General features: G+C 46.6%; 1 protein-coding gene across 6 annotated transcripts in view; it reads right to left on the reverse strand.

Moving 5' to 3' along the window:
- The window catches only part of Eif4e3 (eukaryotic translation initiation factor 4E family member 3), a 244052-nt gene that overhangs the window by 230873 nt on the left and 1172 nt on the right, over positions 1 to 12007 (reverse strand). The gene's annotated exons all lie outside the window — the stretch shown is intronic.

Genomic DNA, 12007 nt, shown 5'->3' on the forward strand with positions numbered 1-12007 from the left:
CAAATCAAAATATCAAAAGATATTTGGAATATAGCTCTCTTGTCTACTGGTCAGTGAGGACACAAGTATAGACTAGTCTGAGGGCAAAGATGTCTTGTCACCCACTAGGCAGGTAAATTCTAATAAATAAATCATGATTTTATAACTGTTTCCTAGCTGTTTGTACATTTTATGGCCTTTAGGTTTCAAAAGCAAAAGCACAACCACAAAGGTGACTGCCCTTCTGTGGCAGCCATTATGTATCTAAGCAGACCTAAGTGAAGAGGGGTGAGGAAGGCATAGGAACCAACAAACCCAAAGAAACCAGGCAGTTCATTAGGCATCATGGGGGTCTGGACTGTGGCTACTAAAGCCTCTACTTGGACACATATAAATATGTAAAGCAGGTTAATGTGCTCATAGATGACAAAAGACAATAGAAAAGAAACAAAAAGTAGTCATCTATGTGTGTGTGTGCATGTGTGTGTATGTTTTGTTTATTTGGCACAGACTGTTTGAAAGTCTGTTGCTTTTACATGAAAATCAACCAGCACTAAATCCAACTAATTTTTCTTTGTACAGTCTGGCTGACTGCTCTACCACATACTCTGAGCAATTATCTTCCTGGCTCCTACAAGCCCTTTAGGTAGGACTCCACCCCTAACTGCACTCAGGAAGCAGGTAGGCGAGAGGCTAAGGCAGGGAATGAATTCTGCAGCTTTTTAATCTGTAGAATAAAATTATATATTTGAAGTTTTCACTGCTTTTTAAAGCTACTCTTCAATTTAGATACCTTAGAGTAAGTGTTTAATGTGTTCACTTTGTACAGTTTCATTGCAAATTACACAAACCCAACACTCAGGTGGTGGGTCCCACTTAACTTTCAAAAGTTACAAAGAGCACTTGGTTCCTAAGGCTCTTTTAAAGGCTTCTGATTCTAGTCTGGTTTGGTGACACTCCAGGGAAGGAGGCAAATGTACAAACTCACTTAAGGTCTCTGCTTCAGTGTCCAAGTGTCTGAAGATACTGAGTCTCCAGAGCTCAGGAGAAGCATCTAGAAGGAAGGAACTAAGATACGCTCACCAGCAGAAGACTTGGGTTTAGCAGCCAGTGTGAGAAGCTGGGCTCCAGCTGCTGTTGAGAGACTGAGTCCTGCAGGGGCTCCTGTGGCCTGCAGTGGTGCTTGTGACCATTTGACAGTGAGCACGCTGGAGTGCAGAGAGGCATGGAACATTCCCAGGGACAAAAACATTTAACAAAACCAGATGATGTGCTTGTGACGGTCCCTCCTTATCCCACACGGCAGAGCTACTCAGTCAAGTATCAGCAATTGCAAAACCTGCATCTCATACACGCTAAGCATGTGTGCTACAATTGAGCACACACCAATAACTCTCTACCATCATTTGGAAGACGCTTCTCTCACTAAACCTGCAACTCACCAACTAACTAGGCTGTCTGGTCCATAAGTACCTGGGATCCGCCCGAGTCCTGCTGTGCTGCTCTGGGATTGCAGGTATGCTCACCACACCTGGCTCTTTATGTGAGGGCTGGGGATCAGCAGCCAGTCTTCATGCTTACATAACAAGCACTATCGCTACAACCTACCTTTTCTGATTGTATGTGGAATGTGTGTGTGTGTGCTTGCGCGCGTGCGCGCTATGTTCATTCATATGTGCACATGTGGAGGCCAGAAGCTGATGTCAAGTATCTTCCTCTATAATTGTTTACTTTTAAATGTACTTATTCCTCAGAAACAGGGTCTTTAATATATTTCACCAATCCTGGAGTTTGCTGTTAGGGATATATTAGTTCTGCAGTAAATTTCCGGGGTTCTCCTGTCTCAGTTCCCCACGGCTGGGGCTGGGGGTGGAGTTATAAGCACACCAGCTATGGCTTTCACACGGGTGTTGAGGATCCAGTCCTCATGCGTGCACAGCTACTGAGCCATCTCCCCAGCCCCATTCGCTGCTGTTTCTTCAGGAAACATTATGGTAGAATCTTTGTGTGATCTCAACAAGGCCACTGCTTCTGCTTAATCTTATTATTAATTCAAGAGTGAGTCTGTGGGAATTAGAAGACATGGTTTAAAATCATCTTTCCAGTGAAGCAGGGTAGGGAAGGTCCTTACAACACCCAACAGGAACATGTTTGGCCACAGTCATCCTTTGCTAGGCTGACAGCATCAGGGCTAGGAAGGAAATGTCAGGCTCCACAGACTCACTCAGTGTGACAGAATGAAAATAAACCCTGTTTAAAGAGGTTACAGAATCTTTAGGAAGTAGAGCCTTGCTGGATGGAAGTCTGGGTGGACTCTGAAGGCTTACACCTCCTTCCTCGTTCTATTCTCTGTTCCCTGTGTGCAGACAGAATGTGATCACCCAGCTTCATTCTCCTGCTGCCAGGCCATGCCTTTCCCAGCCAAGACGGAGCGTGCAATCCATCTACTTCTCAGGAACCTTTCTCCCCAGGTGCCATTTGGTCATGGTGTTTGATCCCAGTGACCGCAAAGTAGAAAGTTTCCCAGGTACTTCATGAAGGAGGTTGTGATTCTGGTTTCAGAGGGCTCGTTTAGCTGCTGGGTGGTTTTATAAACATCTGTCCTGCAGATCAGTACATCAGTGTTGTCAGGCCTGTGTTGGCATGGCTGGTGAGTGTGGGTTTAGTATTCTATGCACCAAACTTGATTCTGATAGTCACTAAAACACACTGCTATGTCTCAACCTCATCCTGAACCTCAGGTTTCCTTAACAAGCAAGATTGAGACACAGCCACAGAGCCCATTTTAGAAGGGCAAACAAGCCAAGGTTTTCAAGTGGCCTGCCTGTGAACCAGTCAGTTTGCACTGGATTTGCTAAGTTGCTAGTCTGCTGTCACTTACTGTGACTTTTTTCTTCATTACTGACAGCTAAACCCAGACTTTACACACACACACACACACACACACACACACACACACACACACACGAGGCAACTTGGCTCTATCCTCAGCATTTAATTTTTTAATATTTTGAGACAGGGTCTCACTATGCTGTCCATGCTGGCTTTGAACCTGAAATCCTTCTGCCTCAGCCTCCTGAGTAGTTGGGACTATAGGTCTGTGGCTGCTTCCTGAGAAGGCAATACAGACTAAGTAAGGCTGCTGCCATAGAAGCAACTGAAGGGCAAAGATCTACAATGGATTTCAAACAAGAGACAGTCTTACTAAAACCACAGATGCAACATATAAAACCACAGATGCAACATATCTTTACTGTGCATTTTTCCTTTATCAATACCAGAGATCTCATCTTCCACAGGGAATAGCACTGAGAACCATCTGCCTGCAGACCTGGGAATGGCAGTGACCTAGATGGTTAAAGGCAATATTGGAAGGCATTATGGATTGCTGTAAGTAAGCAGGTGAGCCTCTGTAACGCCCCACATACAGAAACTTCTGGCTAAGAAAACTCCAGAGTGCGGAAAGCCCTCTGGTATAGACATGAAAGAGCGTTGGGGGATGTATCATTAATAATACTACAAACGTTCATTTCTAACTCTGTGGGAGTTGAGGACACAGGGATGCTCACTCTAGGCAAAGCCCTAGGAGTGAATGTTCTACACATGACATCTCTGCTTTCTGAATCTCATCCCCCTCCCCATCTCCCCGGCAGGCTCCCGGAGGCAAAGAAACAGAGATTGAAACTGCTTCATCTTCCCAGAAAGAAAGAGATGGGAAAGAAAGCCGACAAGGGAATACGCATGTGGCCATTCTGTAACCTAAGATCAGGCTTGTATTCCGGTTCTCTCCTCCCTGCACACATGACACTCCCTGCAACATGGTACTGGAGCTGAGAACGCAGCCATGGAGATAAATGCCCCCGGTGGGCCAGAGGCTAGATCTGGAGTTGTTCTAGCCAAGTCTACCCTCTACTCAACAGCTGTATGTAGCCGCAAGCTCATCCTATTGAGCATGGACTAGCTCTGATGCTCAAAGCTATTCTGCCAGGTTGATAACATAACCTGCACTTACCTGGATTCCTCCTCATGTGCTGCCTCTGACGCTGTGGCCTTCCTAGCTCCCAGGATTACTCTCGAGCTCTTGATAAAATCACTGTCAGCGTGGCGACCCACGGAGCAGATATTATGGCAAATCCCTCCTCCCGCTCCTAAATTACCTGTTTTCCTAGGAGCCACCCATTACTCTGTCCATTCTCATCCTTCGCTACACTGTAGGAGACACCAAGACGTAGAGGCAGGCAAAGCACCGGTGCCTGGTAATACAAGTATCATAGCTGTGGAGGGGAAATATTCTGGGTCACGGCTGAGGGGTCTACATAGGAGGAAGCCAGCACACCCAGCAAAGGCACCAAGGCAGACAGGAAAGCTATGGAGACAAATTACTCTGTCTCCAATCCCTCCCAAGACAAGTTCAGCTCTGCCCCAGACTCATTCTCTGCTCCCCCCGTCAAGATACAGCCCTATCAATATTGGTTTGCTGCCTGGACACGTGAGCCAGTGCTAGGTAGAAACTTCTCTTACACAGTGCATCTAAATGCATCTAGTCAGCAGTAGTTCATGCTGACTGCAGACAGACAGACAACAGACTGACGACAGACCAGACCAGAACACAAATGATAAGAAAGCTCTCAGTATGGACACACTAGTCAGAAACAGAGAAAAGGCCACACAAACAGCTGAGAGCCTCTTGTGTTCACTTGCAGAGAGCACCCCCACCAGGCTCTTCCAGCCCTAGGCTGCAGCCATGGTGGAGGTTGTCTGAGTGAATTTAGTTAATTAAGGAACCACTGGCTAATGCAGAAGGGATCTGGGCCCTGTCAAATCAATGATTACAGTGAGCTGTCAGAGAGCTGTTGATGTTACTTAAGGCCGAATCCTAAGCTCTTTTTTTTTTTTTTTATATTACTCCCGTATCTCTAATTTAACAGGATAATACAGAATGAATGGATTCTAAGATTCTCTTTTTAAAATTGGTGAAAAAAATCTCATTTGGAGAGTCAGGATGACACTGGGAATCTAGTAATACTAGACCAACTGTTCTACTCAAACCATTCCCAAGCACCACCTAAATACAAAATTTTAACATTTACAAACCACATTTACTCATTAAAACAGATCCCCAGACACTTCATAAGAGCACACTCTCTCCACTGACTTCTCAAGTGTCTGAAAGCACGCTGCCCTCTTTGTTTCTGTGGGAGACGCTGTGAGCCAGCGACTGAGTGATTACATGGCTTTAGCACACGTGTACATGCCATGTTCTGCCCCCACCTGGCAGATAAGATCACGAAGGCTGAGCTGGTACAGGACCTCACTGACACTTAGTTGGCAGTGGCAGAGCTGAGACTTGCCACAGTTGGCTGACATCTTTTGTCAGTGGTGGCCCTGCAGGAACCCACCGTGCCTGCAGCACAGACCCAAATGCCACAACTTGCAATCCTCAACTTGGAGTCGGTTCCACTGTCACAATCTTACCCATGGCACCACTCCCCAGCCACGAGATACGTGGGGAGACTTCTCACAAGGCAGAAGTGTTGTAAAGGTTTCTCATGCTCTACCTGAACCTTGGTCACTTGAAGTGTTATCAGTCCACGAGCAGCAGCACTTGGAAGCTTGTTAGAGGCAGATTCAGTCCCTAGGTCCCAGACATGTTAAGTCCCTGGGGTTCCTAATACTCCTACTAGTCATGCTAGCCCTGTCTCATCTGAATAAAATCACCACAAGGAAAGCAAACACTTTTATGGTCAAGCTCAGTGAGTAGGAGCAGCTAAGCAAAATGTAATAGCCACTATTCTAACAGAGCCCTCAACACTGCTCAAAGACATCACCAAGGCAACAACTGTTGTGGAGGATGGTTTCAGACAGGACATGAGGTTTCAGACAGGACTCTTTTTAATTCTCTGCATTAAAAACACTGTCTGTCTGTCTGTCCATCTGTCTGTCTGTCCATCTCTCTCTCTCTCTCTCTCTCTCTCTCTCTCTCTGTGTGTGTGTGTGTGTGTGTGTGCACATGTGCACACAAGCACATGAGCACACATGAATATGGGCTCAAATGTATCATGTCATGTGTGTCATGCTTAGGAAAAGCCCAACTGTTGTCTTCACCTTTCACTTTGAGGCTAGCTGGCCTGGATGTTTCTGGGAATTCTGTCTTTGCCTCCTGTCTGGGGGTGCTGGGATGGGATCACACAGCATGCTCTTAGAGCCAGCATGAAGTAGTTCTGGGGATTCAAACTCACAACCTCATGCTCACACAGCAATTGTTTTACCCAATGAGCCATGAGCCACCTCCTCAGCTATCTCTGCAAAGTTTGATGAGGGGTTGGGGGTGTCCTTGGCTGAATCATCTTCCATGAAAGCAAACCTCAGTTTTCCTACGTGTGAAGTTAAGAGGCTGAAATTAAGAGCTTACCTCCAAGTCTACACTACTACATGACACAAGAGAATGATGTCCCATTCACTGTTCTTAGCCCCAGGGAAACACTGGTAGGGGTCTCATGGTCACCATATGGTCACCCAGTGCTTTATTTCCATTCTGCTTCTCCCCCGCACTCCCCTCAGCGTTTTCATCTATAAAATGTTCTGGGACATCTGCTGCAGTGTCACAAGGATCTTATGCTTGAGTTTATAAAGCTCCTGGCTCACTGTTGAATACACAGGAGTCATCCTAACACAGTACTCAGTATGCTTTTATTAACAGAGTAAGATGGGGAGAGGCAACCTATAGTTTGTATAGTACAATGTCTCCAGTCATATGCCCGTGACACATACACTTTGTGAAAGACACAAATGATGACAATAGTCAAATGTCCTACAGGGGATGATTTCATTTTAGCCAAGAGAACAAATCTGAAGGGGAAAGACTCCAAAGCCAGGGATGTGTCTGCCGAATCCAGCCTTCCCGGGCAATTTACATCAGCTGTCAGAGGGAAAACACACACAGGCCCAGGACCGTGATTAGGCATGCCCCTCGTACATCATTCACTCCATTAAAGATGATTTCCTTTTAATCACTTTTAGATAGATCTGTGGCTTGCGGCTACCCCAGTTTCCTGTTTGAGAGTCACGTACGAAAGGGGGCTGAGCTTGCTACCGACAGTTAGCAATGCGTTAGCAATGCATCTGCCGAAGCTGTCCGCAGTACCGCGCAGTCTGCGTGTTTATCCGGCTCTCAGCGCTCCCTGCCTCCAAACACAGCCCTTCCTGTTCTTCAGTAGCCGTGGGACTCTTTTCATCTTGACTTACAATTAATCTTTCAGGGCCAGAAGTGGGGTGGAGAGGAACAACACAAGCTCACAGACCCCACTAAGGCAGACTAGCTCCTGAAGTATCCGTACACCACACTGCCTACTGCTTTGAAATTGTCAGCACTCAGGAGACAGAGGAAGACAGAGTTTGAGGCCAGGGCAGACAGACAGGGTTATTCAGAAAAACCCTATCTCAAAAAAAAGTCTTTTTTGTTTTGTTTTGTTGGTTTGTTGTTGTTGTTGTTGTTGTTTTGAGTAGGCACTACCAACCCCAACCAAGGAAGAGTAACTTTTCAAAGTAAGCATACTATGGGCTCTGGGCTAGTCTACGAGAAGCACTCACTTGTGGAGAGGCTGTGCAGCCATCCCTCGGAGAAGGGCACTGACTGCCAAACAGATCAATACTGAGCCTTTTACAAAAATAAAACCATCAGCCACTCAGAGAGTTTGTAGAGATATAAGGGAAGAGTAGGGACGGGGAGGGGAGTCTCAACCTCAGTCTGCCTCTTCCGGTGTCCTCTGCTGACCTCATGCGTGCAAGCCACTCACTGAAGAGAGATTGTGTGGGGTCTCCTTTGCAAGCCTGGCACCACCTCTGTGCACTAGACTGATGGGTATGGACCACTCCATGAGAATACAGCAGGATGCATCACACCCTGTGAGGAGGATGCCTCAGAATTCCTTGCCTTGGGATTCTCACTTGTGCTCCTGAAGCACGTGGTGTGTGAGGTGGCCGGCCTGCTGGAGGGAAGCCCACTGTGGTCGTGGCCACGCTCTCTACTCTCTGATTCTAAGTGAACTGAACTCCGATAGGCTCAGCCCATAGGATCAATGCACGCATAGTAACATCGTAGTTCAGATACAAGGCACACTGTGATGAGGCACATTCATCCTCTGTACCCACAGGTCCTTCGAGCGGTCCTGTGCAGGGTGGAATCTGGTATTCTAATAGCACAGGCTGGTGATTCTGATATAAGAGTCAGAGACCTATACCTTCAGGCACACAAATTAGGTGCAGCTGAGCTGGATGGGTTGGAATTGGTGGCAGATGTAGATGATGGTTCACTTTTATTGACCAAAACAGAAGTTCAGGTGTGAAAATAGCTCAGTAGTCAAGAGCACTGGTTGCTCTTCCAGAGGACCTACGTTTGATTCCCAGCACCCACACTGTAGCTTACAACTGTCTTTAGCTCCAATACTAGGTGATATGATAACCTCTTCTGGTCCCTGTAGGTACCAGACATGCATGTGGTCGACAGACATACATGTAAGTAAAACACTCATATGCATAATAATAGTAAACAACAACAACAATATAAGTTTACAAATACCAAACATCCTTAGGTCACAGACCTGAAGACCTTAAAGCTGAAGCATCTCAGCATGAAGAATAAGATGAAAGAGATCAATATCTGTAATAGAACACTTTCCTACAAAGAACTACTGTAGAGAAAGCAAAGTATAACAGGATATAAGCATCATGACCAAGGAAGAATGAGGTAGCCAGGTCTTCAGGGTAGACCACAATCATCCTGCATCCCCAAAAGCAGGAGCTCAGGAGACAAAGCTCACTAAGTTCCTAATCCACTCAAGACAGGCATCAGAAGTTTGCTATTCCTGCGAGAGAGAAATGGCAGTGGTTTGGAATTGGCAGTGCTTTGCCAGACCAAAGGGGAAAAACTTGAAACAGCAAAATCTACATTGTTACTATAACCTGTGAGTTTAAGGTTTTCCTTAAAAACAAAACATGGCTCTAAAGCCACCTGTGGTGGCACATGCCTGAAATTCCTGCACACCAGAGGGTTAGGCAGGAAGATAGTAAGTTCAAGGCTAGCCTGGAGTACATGAGAAGACCTTGTCTTGAAAAGCAAAATGAAACAAAATCCACTATAACTGATATCTAACACACACACATACACACACCACCACCACCACCACCACCACCACCACCACCACCACCACCACCACACCCCTCACCACTGAGGGCCTCTTTGGTAGAAGTTCAGGTAGAGATCTACAACATTACTTCATCTGAGCACACACACCTCAGCAGAAGCATGGGAGACATTGAGTAAACTGCTGCTTAGTAAGAGAGAGGCCATGACGGGCAGATTAGGTGTCTGTGCAGTATGTGCAGAAGGCTTCCTCCCAGACGGGGCGTGACTAGAGAGGGAGGAGCCTGGGTGCCAGGCAGATACCTAGGCAAGCTTGGATGCTCCTGGAGCTAGAGCTGACCAGGGCCAGAAGAAAGAGAGAGGCTCATGTAGAGGAGGGGATGTCTTAGATTTTAGTGAGTTTGCTAAGGGTCACTAAGCCTGCAAAAGTATAGATACAGATAAAGCAGGGTACTTAGGAGAGAAGATGCAAGGATCAGACAGAAATGGTACTTTGAGGTACTGGTGGTCTGGTGGGGAATAACATGGGTCAGCAGAAAAGGAAGACAGTGGAGAGAAATCAGCTCCATTTTGGAGTAATCAGAATAGCATCCAAACTGCTGACCTCCTGGTTCTTGGCTATACGTGTCTAGACTTGAGAAGAGAGTGAAGGGAGACGGACAGATGCGTGCAAGACTGAAGTGACTCACCACGGGCAAGTGCAGTTGCTATGGGAAGACTTCAACACCACCATCAACACTGCACCAGATCTTGGAGCTGAGACATGAGCAGCCATGGTCAGAGCTCACGTTCTTTCTAAAGACCACCACCAACGGTGGAGACCCTAAAGACAAGACGCAACACATCAGGGACTCGGTGCGCGATTGTGAAGGCACGTGTACCCTTCGACATCAGTGGCCAGGGGAGGTCCTGCCAGGAAGGTGATGTAGGAGCAGAGACTGGAAGGATACAACTGAGCAGACTACAGACTGGGAAGGCAGTCCAGATAGCAACAGCAATGGCGGCAGCACAAAGGCCCACGCTTGGGACGCTGGAGAAGGAGCAAGGTGGTGTGGACGGAGAGCAACAGAGCTGAAGACTATAGGCTCCAGTTATTCCTCAGGTTCTGCTCTGGGCAAGGGTAGCTACAGATGGCTCCAGAATTTTGGGGGCTGAGAAACTAGGACAGAGATAGCATTAACTGTTAATGGGTCCTGTGAGAAACAACGGGCAGGAGGTCAGCGCACAATGACCAGGAAACCCACAGAGACACCAGTGGGAGTGGAAGGCAAGAGCCAGGCAGAGTTTAGATACCCAGTTAAAGGGAAGAAGTCTCTTCATCCCGTGCACTGACCCATATACTTACATTCTTAACCATGCAGCCCACTGATTTCAGCCAAATAAGGTTTTGCTTTGTAGTTGGCTACTTAAAATACAAATAATTTCTGAAGCAATCTTCAATCTGTTTGGTAGGGAAATGAACTTAGGATGCTGGCTTCTTTCTACTGAATTCAGATCAGCGATGTATGGGGAGGTTAGGGGTCATCTCAGGTATCTTTCCTCAATAATGACCCACACCCATCTGCTTTGGTTCTCTCCAGAAAGGTTCTCTTACTAGGCTGAAACATAGGCTAAGTAAGGATAGGCTGGGTAGCCAGTGGGTGTCAGCGAGCCACCTGTCTCTGCCTTCCCAGTACTGAGGTCATAAGTACAGCATGAGGACTTAGGAGTGCTACATCACTATGCCTGGCTTTTTACTTGGGCTCTGGGAAAAGGCTGGAGGAATGCAGGTCCTTGTGTGTGCACAGCAGTTTACCAACTCATCTTGCTCCTCTGCCGCATCGATCGAAACGTATTAAGCTCTTAACCCATACCAGGCACCTACTTCACATCACTCACAATAGCCCTGCACAGGGAACGCCACAGTTATGTTAACCCTGTGTGCAGCTGGGTGAGCCTGGGCAAGGTGCTCCTCCCTCTCCTCATCCAGTCAGCTGTGAGGTGGGACTGCCTGAGACAGGAGCTAGAAAGAAGCTACGGGTAGCAGGTGGCCTTTGGATGCTGTGTCTCCAGACTGAGGGAAGGCAGGTCTCTCATAAGAACCCCACTGCTCTCTGCAGCATTCCTTCTCTGGGGGCAAATTCCAAGTTAACTTCCAGAACCTGAGGTGTTCTTCCCAAGTATGCCCGGGGGGGGGGGGGGGGGGGGGGTAGGTAGAGACTCTATAAATAAACACGGTAGACTCTCAGAGAAGAAAAATAAGTTCAATAAAAATTACAAGATGATGGATCAGGCACAATGTTGAAAGTAGTTATAATTTCTAAACAAATACAACATTCCTATTAAAGGTTTAGATACCACAGAAATAACACGTTTCATTTACTGACATTTTAGCAGGGGGGAAGGAGTGCAAATCAATATAAGAAAGACGTAGTTGTACTTTTACTAAAGCAGCCTATTCTCGGGGCTGTCTCCCTTCTGCTCAGGGCTGAGAATTGAACCCAAGGTCTGGTTCCTGAAACGCATGTGCTCTACCATTGAGCTACAACACCAGCCTACATAGTCTTATGTTAGAAGACATTGTATGTTTTTGTAAAGCATGCCTGGACATACAGGATTGACACCTTACAGTGGTGTTAAAATACACTGTTCTAAATGGACTACAACTTAATCCACTGAAAGCAGAGCTCTCTCAATCCCATGGTTACTGGTCAGCACAACCACAGATTGGACCACAAGCCAGCTTGTACACCTTGAAAACATATACCAGGCACCAACTCCACAGTTAGAGGACACCTTTGAAAACAAAGACGTGGCTTCACTCTGTTAATGACTGCTAAAACCCAAAGCCACTCCTGTGATGACAGCCAAATTCTGGAAACTCAGAATGAAAGTGAAAATGTTTTT

Source organism: Apodemus sylvaticus, chromosome 2 (genome assembly GCF_947179515.1).
Source record: "Apodemus sylvaticus chromosome 2, mApoSyl1.1, whole genome shotgun sequence".
Lineage (NCBI taxonomy): Eukaryota > Metazoa > Chordata > Mammalia > Rodentia > Muridae > Apodemus > Apodemus sylvaticus.